This window comes from Loxodonta africana, chromosome 12 (assembly GCF_030014295.1).
Source record: "Loxodonta africana isolate mLoxAfr1 chromosome 12, mLoxAfr1.hap2, whole genome shotgun sequence".
Classification (NCBI taxonomy): Eukaryota; Metazoa; Chordata; class Mammalia; order Proboscidea; family Elephantidae; genus Loxodonta; species Loxodonta africana.
Genome location: NC_087353.1, coordinates 12,290,233 through 12,303,484, shown reverse-complemented (window position 1 = coordinate 12,303,484; position 13,252 = coordinate 12,290,233). Strand labels below are relative to the sequence as shown.

Here is a 13,252-nt window from a genome sequence, read left to right as displayed (position 1 = left end):
TTCATTATTCTTTTTTTTGAACAAGAGAGAGAATTCCAAACAACTCATTAAAAACTTGGTGGTGGGTTTAAGAGAGGTTGAAATTAACTGCATCAGGAATGGATAAATTAACAATTATCAGGAATGCCATTTCATGTTTTTGGAAGATAAAACTTCAATGAATGATCTAGTAATATTATCCATGGGTATAACCCCTGTGAACACTTCTCATCAATATGAGCCCTACAGGGGGAGAAACAATCTATACTAGCGTAATAATTACAAAAAAAAAAAAAAATTGAATTTAAAGCAAATTAAAGAAAAGTGGCTATTGCAGGCATTTGTAGAATGGCTCTCAAAAGAGAAAGAACATGTAGGATTTTGGGAAAAAAAGGTATTTTAAAGCCCTAACAGGAAAAGTAATTCTGAAGTTGTCAACACTAACAACAAACCAACCAACCCACTTTTAAGTTTGGGGAAAGGCTGGCAACCATGACAACCATGGCCATTTCTTTCTTGCCATTTTTCTCTCAGAGGTTGGATGGCAACAGGCCTAGGGCTCTAGGGAGGGTTGGCGATGTTGAGGTGGCAGCGGAAGTGCAGAGAGCGGAACTGTGTAGGAAGATTACAGGCAGAAACAGGTGTAGGTATGTTCACAGGGCCAAAGACAATGTGGGTGGAGATCACAGGAGAACATACTTGAACAGATTTTATATCCCATTTCATTCCCATTAAAGAAAGGCACAGTAGCAGGTGGATTAGAAATTCAAGGTGTACCAAAGGAGGAAATGACATCGTACAGAACTTGCAGCATGTAAGGACAAGGAATTCAGCAAGGCTGCCTCAGGGCTCTCTCAGGCTTCAGGTGATGAGATGCATGTTAGTTACTACACACAGAACCTCTTTCTAACAACACACCACATAAAGCATTTCCATGCCCCAGTACATGGTCCACAGCAACAGTGCTTTGTAGCTCAGTTAGGGGAAAACAACAACAAAAACCTGTAGGATAGATGTCTTCACCTTTTTCAATCCACACGGCATAATCCCAGTGACAAAGATATAATTATTTCCCATTTTTATTTCTGATATAAACCAGTTGCATCCAATCAATACAGACTCATGCTAACTGTCATGGATTGAACTGTGTCCCCTCAAAACATGTGTCAACTTGGTTAGGCCATGATACCCAGTTGTCCTCCATTTTGTGATTGTAATTTTCCTATGTGTTGTAAATCCTAATCTCTGCCTGTGGTTAATGAGGCAAGATTAGGTCATCTTAAAGAGGATTAGGGTGGGATTGTAACACCCTTACTATGGTCACATCCCTGATCCAATATAAAAGGAATTTTCCTGGGGTGTGGCCTGCACTACCTTTTATCTTACAAGAGATAAAAGGAAAGGGAAGCGAGCAAAGAGTGGGAGACCTCATACCATCAAGAAAGCAGCACAGGGAGCAGAGCGCATCCTTTGGACCTGAGGTTCCCATGCTGAGAAGCTCCTAGACCAGGGGAAGATTGACGACAAGGACCTTCCTCCAGGGCTGACAGAGAGAGAAAGGCTTTCCCTGGAGCTGACACCCTAAATTTGGATTTTGGGCCTACTTTACTGTGATAAAATAAATTTCTCTTTGTTGACGCCATCCATTTGTGGTATTTGTTATAGCAGCACTAGATGACTAAGACAGTAACCCTACATGTTATCAGAATAGAATTGTACTCCATAGAGCTTTCAATGGCTACTTTTTCCAAAGTAGATCATTAGGCCATTCTTCCGAGGTGCCTCTCAGTGGACTTAAACCAAAAGGTTAGCAACCAAGTGTATAAACTATTTGCACCATTCAGGGACTCTAAATAATATTTTTAGAATGGAGAAAATATTTGCAAGATCTATAACAGACAAAAGATCAAAACCCAGAATATAAAAAGAATCTCAACAAATCAATAAAAGATAAACCAGTAGAAAAACAGGCAAAGAATATGAAATTAATTCACAAAAGAGGACACTCCAACACCCGATAAACATATGAACAGACATTTAATTCAGCAGAAATCAGAAAAATATAAATTAGAACAAAAGGTAGAATTTCAGACTTGCCCGTCTGATGGTATTTATTGATAAAGAAATGGAGGAACAACCTTCATGCACTGTTTTTGGGAGTATAAATTAGCATAGCTACTTTGGAAAGCAATTTAGATCTTTCTTATTAAATTAAAAATGCCCCTGGAAATATATGCTATATGGTATTGCTATGCAACTGAAGTTTAGTTTTTAGAGATAAGACAGTGGCTAAGAGCAAGTTTTCTGCAAACTATTTTTTTTCTCGTTGTTCTGACATCTTCTAACAGCAGGGCAATATTGATCCTCTGAATTTCCTGAAGCAGTATGCAAGTACAGGCAGAGAAGCTCAGTTGCTGAGTTTACCATAATGTGTCAAATCTGAGGTAGCGGAGAGGTGCATAGTCTTTAAATGTGTTCTGCGGGGAGGCACCGAACTTCAAGTTAATGAAAAGATGGAGAACAGTTTGCCCACAACCCCCCACCAGTTGGTTTCTAAATACCAAATCAGAGCTTTGAATGACCTCTCCATGCCCTAGTATCTGAAGTCTGATCAAAAGCTTGATGCAAGCAGCTTCTAACCTGACCTCTTGGGCCCTGAGTTCTAGAGACAGATAGAGAGCATGAGGGGAAGAAGCAATAAACGAAGTGGAAGAAAAGGAACAAAAGAAAAGGGAGAACAGAGATTGAGGAAGGAAAAGACAAGAACAAAGAGAAGAGGGGGCGGGCCAAGATCGTGGAGTACTCAGATGGTTCCTGTGGTCCCTCTTACAAAAAAAGACCCGAAAAAAAAAGTGGATTGATTATATATGATGTTCAGGAGCACTGAACATCAAAAATGAAGTTGAGGAGTCAGACTGAGCAGCAGTGGGAGGGAGAGACAGTTCAGAAGCAGCAAGGATTTGCCAGACCTGACCTGGCTGGCACCCTGCAGGCTGGATTGGTCAGTGCACATGGGCTGAGGCAAGCAGTAGCGCTCAGGACACGTTTTCCACAGCGGGAGAAACCAAGCGGTGGAGAGTCTGCACAAGCCTCTGGAACCAGGGAAAAGCGAAGCTGAATCTGCCAAAGTTAAGTGCGAGCATCTAACCTACTGTGAAGGATCAACACCCGCCCCCCCCGCCTCTGGGAAGTGCCTCTCTTCCATTCATCTGCCCCCTCCACGCTCTGCTCCAGTCCCAGTCTGGCTTCAGCAATTGCTGCACCCCCTGGGCTGGACGTGGGGCCCATTGCACGCCTCGAGCCACTCTCCTGGCTTTGGAGCAAGAACAAATTAATGAACAGGACAAGACAATCTGCTAGCTCCCCTAAGCTGGGACCTCAGGGCAGGCACAGCCCCTCTGCCTAGGCATAGGCATACGGAGCCACAGACTTTGAATGCCTTTCACCCCTGCATAGACCTGTGTGGGCTCATTTCAAAAGGGTAAGCCCTCATTAGCACAGTCCAACAGGGTATATACCGGAAGCCTATCTTCAACCATAACAGCTAAGGAGGAGTGGCATATTCGTGACATGTGACACTGCCCTACCCATTAAACAGAGTCCTCACCTACCCACATCAGGGGCTAAGGACTGGCGACTCCACCCATTCCACCTAGTCATCCATGATAGGGGTTGAAGAATAAGTGTGCCTCCCAGTCCTTACAGCCAACAGCGCTGGGTGTACAAAGTCCAGCTGCAAAACCCACCTACCTATGAGCTCCTAGGGAACAGGGACATGACTTCCACCCAGGCACTCAGGGGCAGCTGTCAGTCCCCCACCTTGCTCAGCACATAACCCCCTACTGCAGCCAGGTACCTGTGCCCATTCCAATCACTCCTATACAGCCCTGCCCATCTAGGACTGTAGGTGAGAGCCGGTACCACACACTTGGTGACCAACAACCTGGACACCTGAGCTGAATCCATGTAAGTAAACGAACTCCTGGGCTCACTACCTAATAGCGGCTCTACTCACCTGGTGACAGGATGTGACAACTTCAAGGATACCAATAATCAAGTCAAAAATCAAATCACACAGCCAGCCTATTTGGGCATATTAAAACAAAACAAAACAAGAAGCTAGGACACAGTAAGCAAACATAAAATAAATAAATATAATAACTTATTGATAGCTTGGATACAATAGTCAATATTGAATCATGTAAAGAGGCAGACCATGATAGCTTCAGCAAGTGACCAAAACAAAGAACCAAAAAAACTCCCAGAGGAAGAGAAGGTCTTGGAATTATTGGAGGTAGAATTCAAAAGATTAATAAAGACAGCTCTTCAAGAGGTCAGGAAGGAAATCAGGCAAAACACAGATCAAGCCAAGGAACACACAGACAAAGCAAGAGAGGAACTTAAGAAGGTAATACAAGAGCATAATGACAAATTTAATAGGCTACAAGGATCCATAGACAGACACCAAACAGAAATTCAGAAGATTAACAACACAATTTCAGAATTAGACAACACAATACAAAGTCACTGGAGTAGAAAAGAAGCAATGGAAGTCAGAGTTAGTGAGATTGAAGATGAAGCACTTGATACAAATTTATTTGAGGAAAAATCAGATAAAAGAATTAAAAAAATGAAGAAACCCTAAAAATTATGTGGGACTCTATCAAGAGCATGTTTTCTGACCATAAAGCCATAAAGGTAGAAATCAGTTAACAGAAACAGCAAGGAAAAAAAATCAAATATATGGAAACTGAACAACACCTTGCTCAAAAACTACTGGGTTATAGAAGAAATCAAGGACAGATTAAAGAAATTCACAGAATCAAATGAGAATGAAAACACATTCTACTAGAACCTTTGGGACGTAGTAACAGCAGTGCTCAGAGATCACTTTACAGCAATAAATGCAAATGTCCAAAAAAGAAGAAAGGGCCAATATTAAAACATTAACTTGAAAAAACAGAAAGAGAGCAGCAAAAGAAGCCCATGGGCACCAGAAAAAAGAAAATAATAAAAATTAGAGCAGGAATAAATGAAACAAAGAAGAGAAAAACCACTGAAAGAGTTAACAAGATCAAAAGCTGGTTCTTTGAAAAGATCAACAAAATCAACCATCCATTGGCCTAACTGACAAAAGGAAAACAGAAGGGGAAGCAAATAAGCCGAATAAGAAATGAGATGGGCGATATCACAACAGAGCCAACTGAAATTAAAAGAATCATAATAGGATACTATGAAAACCTGTACTCCAAAAAAATTGAAAACCTAGAGGAAATGGACAAATTTCTAGAAATACACTACCTATCTAAACTAACACAAACTGAGATAGAAAAACTAAATAAACCTATAACAAGAGATTGAAGAGGTAATTAAAAAACTCCCAATAAGAAAAAAGCTCTGGCCCTGATAGCTTCGCTAGAGAATTTTACCAGAGAAGAGTTAACACCAGTGCTACTAAAGGTATTTCAGAGCATAGAAAACGACTGAATACTTCCAAACTTATTCTATGAAGCCAGCATAACCCTGTTTCCAAAACCAGGTAAAGACACCACACACACACACACACACACACACACACACACACACACACACATTACAGACCAGTATTCCTCATGAACATAGACACAAAAATCCTCAACAAAATTCTGGCCAGTAGAATTCACCAATATATCAAAAAATAATTCACCATGAACAAGTGGGATTCATGCCAGGTATACAGGGATGGTTCAACATTAGAATAACAATCAATGTAATCCAGCACATAAATAAAACAAGACAAGAACCACACCATTTTATCAATTGATGCAGAAAAGGCATTTGACAAAGTCCAATACCCATTCATGGTAAAAACTCTCAGCAAAATAGGAATAGAAGGAAAATTCCTCAACATAATAAACGGCATTTATACAAAGTCAACAGCCAACATCATCCTAAATAGAGAGAGTCTGAAAGCATTCCTCTTGAGAACAGGAACCAGACAAGGATGCCCTTTATCACCATTCTTATTCAACACTGTGCTGGATGTCCTAGCCAGAGCAATAAGGCAAGAAAAATAAATAAATAAAGGGCATCCAAATTAGTAAGAAAGACGTAAAAATATCCTTATTTGTAGATGATATGATCTTATACACAGAAAGCCCCACAGAATCCACAAGAATACCACTGGAACTAATAGAAGACTCCAGCAAATTATCAGGATACAAGATAAACATACAAAAATCAGTTGGATTCCTCTGTACCAACAAAGAGAACTTTGAAGGGGAAATCACCTAATCAATACCATTTACAATACCCCCAAGAAGATAAAATACCTAGGAATAAATCTAACCACAGATGTAAAAGACCTATACAGAGATAACTAGAAGACACTACCGTAGGAAACCAAAAGAGACCTACATAAATGGAAAAAAAAACCTTGCTCATGGATAGGAAGTCTCAACATTGTGAAAATGTCAATTCTACCCAAAGCGATCTACAGATAAAATACAATCCTGATCCAAATTCCAAGAACATTTTTTTAACAAGATGGAGAAACAAATCACCCACTTCATATGTAAAGCATTACTGAAGAAGAAGAACAAAGTGGGAGGCCTCAAAATACCTGATTTTAGAAACTATTATACCGGCACGGTAGTGAAAATAGCCTGGTACTGGTATAACAGATAAATTAGACCAATGGAAAAGAATTGAGAATCCAGACATAAATTCATGCATCTACGAGCAGGTGATATTTGACAAAGGCCCAGAGTCTATTAAATGCGGCAAAGACAGTCTCTTTAACAAGTGGTGCTGGCGTAACTGGATATCCATCTGCAAAAAAATGAAACAAGACTCATACCTCACACCATGTACAAAAACTAACTCAAAATGGAACAAAGGCCTAAATATAAAATCTAAAATGATAAAGACCATGGAAGAAAAAATGGAGACAACGGTTGGAGCACAAACAGGATACAAAACATAACTAAAAATGCACAAACACCAGAAGAGAAACTAGATAACCGGGAATTCCTAAAAATCAAACACTTATGCTCATCAAAAGACTTCACTGAAAGAGGAAAAAGACAACCTACAGACTGGGAAAAATTTTTTGGGTAAGACATAATCTGATCAGGCTCTGATCTCTAAAATCTACAAGAAACTGCAAAATCTCAACAACAAAAAGACAAATAACTCAATTAAAAAATGGGCCAATGGTATGAACGGGCACTTCACCAAAGAAGACATTCAGGCGGCTAACAGGTACGTGAGGAAATGCTCACAATCATTAGCCATTAGAGAAATGCAAACCAAAACTACAATGAGATATCATGTCACCCCAATGAGGCTAGCATTAATCAAAAAACACAAAATAATAAATGTTGGAGTGGTTATGGAGAGACTGGAACACTAATACACTGCTGGTGGGAATGTAAAATGGTACAACCACTTTGGAAATCAATTTGGCGCTTCCTTAAAAAGCTAGAAATGGAACTACTGTATGATCCAGCAATTCCACTCCTTGGAATATATCCTAGGGAAATAAGAGCCACCACACGAATAGATACACGCACACCTGTGGTCACTGCAGCACTGTTTACAATAGCAAAAAGATGGAAACAACCTAGGTGCCCATCAACAGATGAATGGTATATACACACAATGAAATAACATGGAATGATAAAGAAAAATGAAGAATGTGAGAAACATCTCACGACATGGATGAATCTGGAAGGCATTATGCTGAGTGAAATTAGTCGCAAAAGGACAAATATTGTATGAGACCAGTATTATAAGAACTGAAAAGGTTTAAACACAGAAGAAAGCATTCTTTGATGGCTACAAGGGTAGTGAGAAAGGGAGAAGGGAATTCACTAACTAGACAGTAGACAACACAGGGGAAGTCAGCACAACTGGACTAAACCAAAAGCTGTTTCCTGAACACAACCAAACACTCTGAGGGACAGAGTAGCAGGGGCTGGGGTCTAGGGACCATGGTTTCAGGGGACATCTAGGTCAACTGGCATAATAAAGTTTATTAACAAAATGTTCTGCATCCCGCTTTGCTGGGTGGTGTCTGGGGTCTTAAAAGCTTATAAGCAGCCATCTAAGATGCACCAATTGGTCCCATCCCACCTGAAGCAAGGGGGAATGAAGAATACCAAAGACACAAGGAAAATATTAGCTGAAGAGACAAAAGGGCCACGTATATCACAGGCTCCATCAGCCTGGAACCAGCAGAACTAGATGGTGCCCGGTTACCAACAATGACTGCCCTGACAGGGAACACAACAGAGAGTCCCTGACAGAGCAGGAGAAATGTGTGGTGCAGAACTCAAATTCACGTGAAAAGACCAGACTTAATGGTCTGACTGAAACTAGAGGAACCTCAGAAGACATGGTCCCTGGACTTTGGGTAAACCCAGAACTACAACCATGCCCGAAGCCAGCTTTTCAGACAAGGATTAAACTGGACTATAAAATGTAAAATAATACTAGTGAAGAGTGTCCTTCTTAGTTCAAGTAGATAAAAAGTAGATACATGAGACTAAATGGGCAGCTCCTGTCCAGAGGTGGGATGAGAAGGCAGAAACGGACAGAAGCTGGGTGAATGGACATCAGAAACCCTGGGTGGAAAAGGGGAGGGTGCTGTCACAGTATAGGGATTGCAACTAGGGTCACATAACAATATATGTACAAATTTTTGTATGAGAAATTAACTTGAGGTATAAACTTTCACCTAAAGCACAATTAAAAAAAAAAAAAAAGAGGATAGAGAGAAGAGCAGTCAGTGCTACTCAGGCCTGCTGTGGCTTTGTGAACCTGCTCCCCACATCACTCAGTACTCAGGCTGCGAGGGAGTTGGCTCACTCTTGTTTGTGAACAAGAGAGAAATGCCAAATAACAGATTAAACAGACAGTGGAGGGGTCTGGAAACAAATCTGTTTTGTAAGAGAGGCTGTAGGTAACTACGTGAAATTGCTAGAAATGTCAGAGAAATATATAAAACTACAGTACTGTTGTCTTTCTTGGATAAAAAAACATAGACTTCATGAATTTAACATGATTCATTACATGTCTTATTACAAATATTCTGAATGGGTAAAAGTTATGTCTAATATTTAGATAAAATATATTAAAGCTCATTCATAAAAGTTATTTATTTGTTTGTATCTTTATAGCCTCCTTTAGAAAGCACATTTTAATGACTTGCTCTGCTTATATATTGCAAGCTAAAATGAAATGAATGAATCAAAATCCTACATTTATGCTTGTTACACCACAAAATGAGAAGAAAAATTAGTAAACATTCAGCGTATTATTGTGGATGAACGTTAATACATTTTTGCTAAAATATATGTATGATTTATGCCTATTTCATAATTTAAATTAGCTGCTTAATGATGCGTAGCTCCTATCTTCTCTTTATCCATATCCCAGCGCAATTTAATTTCAGGCAGAACCAAGGGCCTGCTTTCTAGTCTGCACATGCTCAGGGAAAAAAAATGGGCTCAGAGTTAAGGGGGAAGGATAAGAGGTAGCTCTGTATCTGAACCCGAGAATCTTTTTCTTTGCTTTCAAGGACGCTCAGAGTCACACCTATCAAACTCTTCTCCTTGAAGATGGGTAAACAGTGCTGCAGAATCTACGTACGCGACAAAACGGAACACAAACGGTGATGTGAATCATTCAGGGTAGTGATGACTGGAAATCTGTGGGGAGTCGGTGGTTTTATATTTGGTCACCATATGAAATATCTGCCTTTTGGTCTTGCTCTTCGTAAATGTCAGTGGTAAACTCAGAAACAGCTGATGTATGAACAGTCATTTTGTTAACAAAGTTTTAGTACCAGTACCAGTTGCTATCAATTCCAACTCACTGCGACCCCACATGCGTGTGAGAGTAGAGCCGTGCTTTATAGGGTTTTCAATGGCTGATTTATCAGAGGTAGACTGTTGGGCCTTTCTTCCAAGGTGCCTCTTGGCTAGCAGCTGAGTACATGAACAGTTTGTACCACCCAGGTATTGCTAAGTAGTCATTCTGAACCAACCACTTATGTGGACTTCAATAGGGAAAGAAATCAGAGCCTTTAATACAGCTATGGCTAAGTGCCTGGCTGCGAACCAAAAGGTCGGCAGTTTGAACCCACCAGCGGCTCCATGGAAGAAGAGACTGGGCGATTTGCTCCTATAAAGACTACAGCCTAGGAAACCCTATGGGACAGTTCTACTGTCTTATGGGGTCACTACCAGTCAAATCGACTTGACGGCACACAACAACAACATTGTTTTAACAGGGTATCTGCTAGTTTAGATCCACTAAGAAATGGGCTTGTGTACAAAAAGTTTTGAGTTTTTTGTTAGCAACAGATAAAACAACTATCAAAATCAGCTGCCAATTCCAAGACACACACAGCAGGGTCTACCCTTCTGGCCATTTGTGTAATCAATATGAGGAAGGGATGGCCTGTGGAGGGGGCTGCTGGGTGTGCAGTATTGCAGAGCTAGATGAAACAATTGTTTTTATGTGGAAGGAAAACATAGCTGCTACTTATAAGAAACATAATTATCAAGGCCATCAGATATATTTTGTTAAACAGAGATATCCTAAAACATCCCCCCTTAACCTCTCCATCTAATGCCTTTTCATCAGAACCATTAAAATGTGGCAAAAGAGAGGCACCCCTCCTTTTTGGATGGAAGTCTGTTCATCACCGTCTATGGAAGGGACGAACCTCTAATGGCTAGAAAGGGTAAAAGGGAAAGAAAAACGAGGGAATCAGAGACACTGGTACATTTACAAACTAGAAAACTGTCCCTTGAGTAATCAGGAGGTGGATGTATCCCTCCAAATGCTATGTTTCAAGTTTCTAACGCATTTAAAGGTGCGGGACTCACCCACACGCAGAGTGAGCAGAAGAAACGCTGGGGGACAGTGTATTGAGACTTCTTCATAAAGCAAGGGGATGGAAAGAACCCTGCTCTCTGCTGGCGGAGTTCATGACCCACCCAGATGCCTCCTAGAACTGGATGTGGGATGAGAGATATTCTGAGAAAGGAAGTAAAGATTGGTTTAATTTATGCCAGAAACAAAGAAGCTATAGTTCTGGAGAAATGGAAGCACTCTACCAAGTTAGCAAAGCCCCCGTCAGCCAGCAGTGTCAGCGAGAGGCCCTTTCAGAAAGCCTGCTGACCCCCTCATCTCATCCCAGTCCTTCTACCTATTGGCAACACAAAGGCTGGGCTGGGTTGTACTGCAGAACGTTCTAATTCACGTGGGTTCCTCAGCTTTGGTTTGATCCCCCTCTGGTCATATGGATGGCCAGTTGGGCTTGACAAGGCACTGGGCGAGTACAAATTTTGACAAAATTAAGGACTGGGGTCATAAGTCCACGAATGATGGTAGTTCTGTTTGTCCCTTTGGGACTCTAAGCCTACCCAGCTCGGATTGTTCACTTCCACTAAATCAAGCCAAGCCAGTCAAGCAAATCCCTTTCATTTTTGCCCTATTTTAGGTATTAAAACTTATCTTTCTTTTTTTTCTTTTCTATAAGAGTTAACGTCCCTCGGTCAGAAGGAAGAAACAGAATTTTAATACTAATGAGGCTAAAGGTCAAAAAGTACCCCACGCTAAAAATGATAAAAATTCCCTTTCAATTCTGAAAAAACTCAGAGTAACACAGACTGATTCCTGCCAATTCTACTTTGTGAAACGAAAGGATGAAGCATCAGGAATAAAGCAAGCCGACTCCGCCATTCTTCCCTAGAGCCCCTCAGAAGAAACGGAATCTGAGTTTTAAGGAAAAAAAGCACAAAAAAGTTTTAAAAAATGTATTTTTACTTCTAACCTCCTTAGTGCATCAATTTGCTTACTAACATCAAGCAAGTTAATTAAGATGCTAACTCAGTTTTATTTTTTTCAAACTTCTGTAGCAATTATAATCTTTATTATCAATCAGGCTTTTATACTCCCTGGTACTGTTAGATACTGTTTTATATTTTCTACTCCAATTAGGCCGTAAGATTCCTGACAACAATGACTATTCTTTGGAGTTCCACTGTTGCACCCAACAAATGCTGACCAGGCGACTGACAAAAATGGCAGTATTATAATTTAAAGTGCATTACTAGTGAATTAAGAACAGAATAAGTAGCAAAGGCAGTAATTTTAATGGATCAGCCACTGTTCTAAGCAACTTACACATATTAAATCATTAAATCACGATACTCTAGGAAGCATGATTCTTATACCCACTTTACCAATAAAAATCACTGACGCACAGAGAAGTAACTTGCCCAAGACGACAGGACCAGTGAGTGGAGGAGCAATTATTTCAGCCAGGAAGACTGACCTCAAAGCCCAGGCTTTCAGTGATTATGCTTCTATACTGCCTCTCATTAGAAATCCTTCCAACCGACCACCCTGACAGGGATCAAGGTAGAGGGTCCTGGCAAGAGTGGGAAAAAACCCCAAGAGTATGGCCCATGGACACGCTTTTAACTCAGTACTGAAGAAACTCCTGAAGCTCACCCTTCAGCCAAAGATTAGACGGGCCTATCAAACAAACAATAACACGTGGAGTTCAACTACGCATACGAGATTAAACGGGCACACCAGCCCCCAAAGCAAAGATGAGAAGGCAGGAAGGGACAGGAAAACTGGCGAATGGAAATGGGGAACCTGAGGTCAAGAAGGGGAGAGTGTTGACACATCGCGGGGTTGGCAACTGATGTCACAAAATAATTTGTGTATTAATTGTTTAATGAGAAACTGATTTGTTCTGTAAACTTTCACCTAAAGCACAACTGGAAAAAAAAAAAGGAAATCCTTCCAGAAGTCTTTTTTATTTAATATGGAAGTTTAATGGATTTCAAGCATATTTGTAAGGTTGTCCAGCAAGAAATGTACATTCCACTTCAGGGCTCCTGGCATCCCAGAAGGCTCTTCAGAATCTGGTCTTTGCCCACCTCCATCCTGAGTGCCCCACTCTTCTAGAACCACCCGTGCTACAACCTAGTGTTTTACAAATGATGAGTGATGACCCACTGGTGGGCTGCAGGCAGATTTTTAAAAAATAAATCAGAATGAGGCTAATAGACAGTATCATAGTGTTCTCAATGTGGTATGGGTAAGTACTGTCTCATAAATAACTTTTGTCTGGCTTATATGCATATGTTTGTATTAGGTCATGATAAAAAAAGTATTTTCTACAAAAAAGTTGGAAAGCCTACCACCTAGTCCTTATACCAATTGCTTTGACACAGCAGGTGCTCCGTAAATGATTGTTAAGTGA

The 13,252-nt window shown here is 40.5% G+C and overlaps 1 protein-coding gene across 12 annotated transcripts in view; it reads right to left on the bottom strand.

Annotated features, from left to right (window-relative positions):
• The window catches only part of TRAPPC12 (trafficking protein particle complex subunit 12), a 113,900-nt gene that overhangs the window by 57,544 nt on the left and 43,104 nt on the right, over nucleotides 1-13,252 (bottom strand). The gene's annotated exons all lie outside the window — the stretch shown is intronic.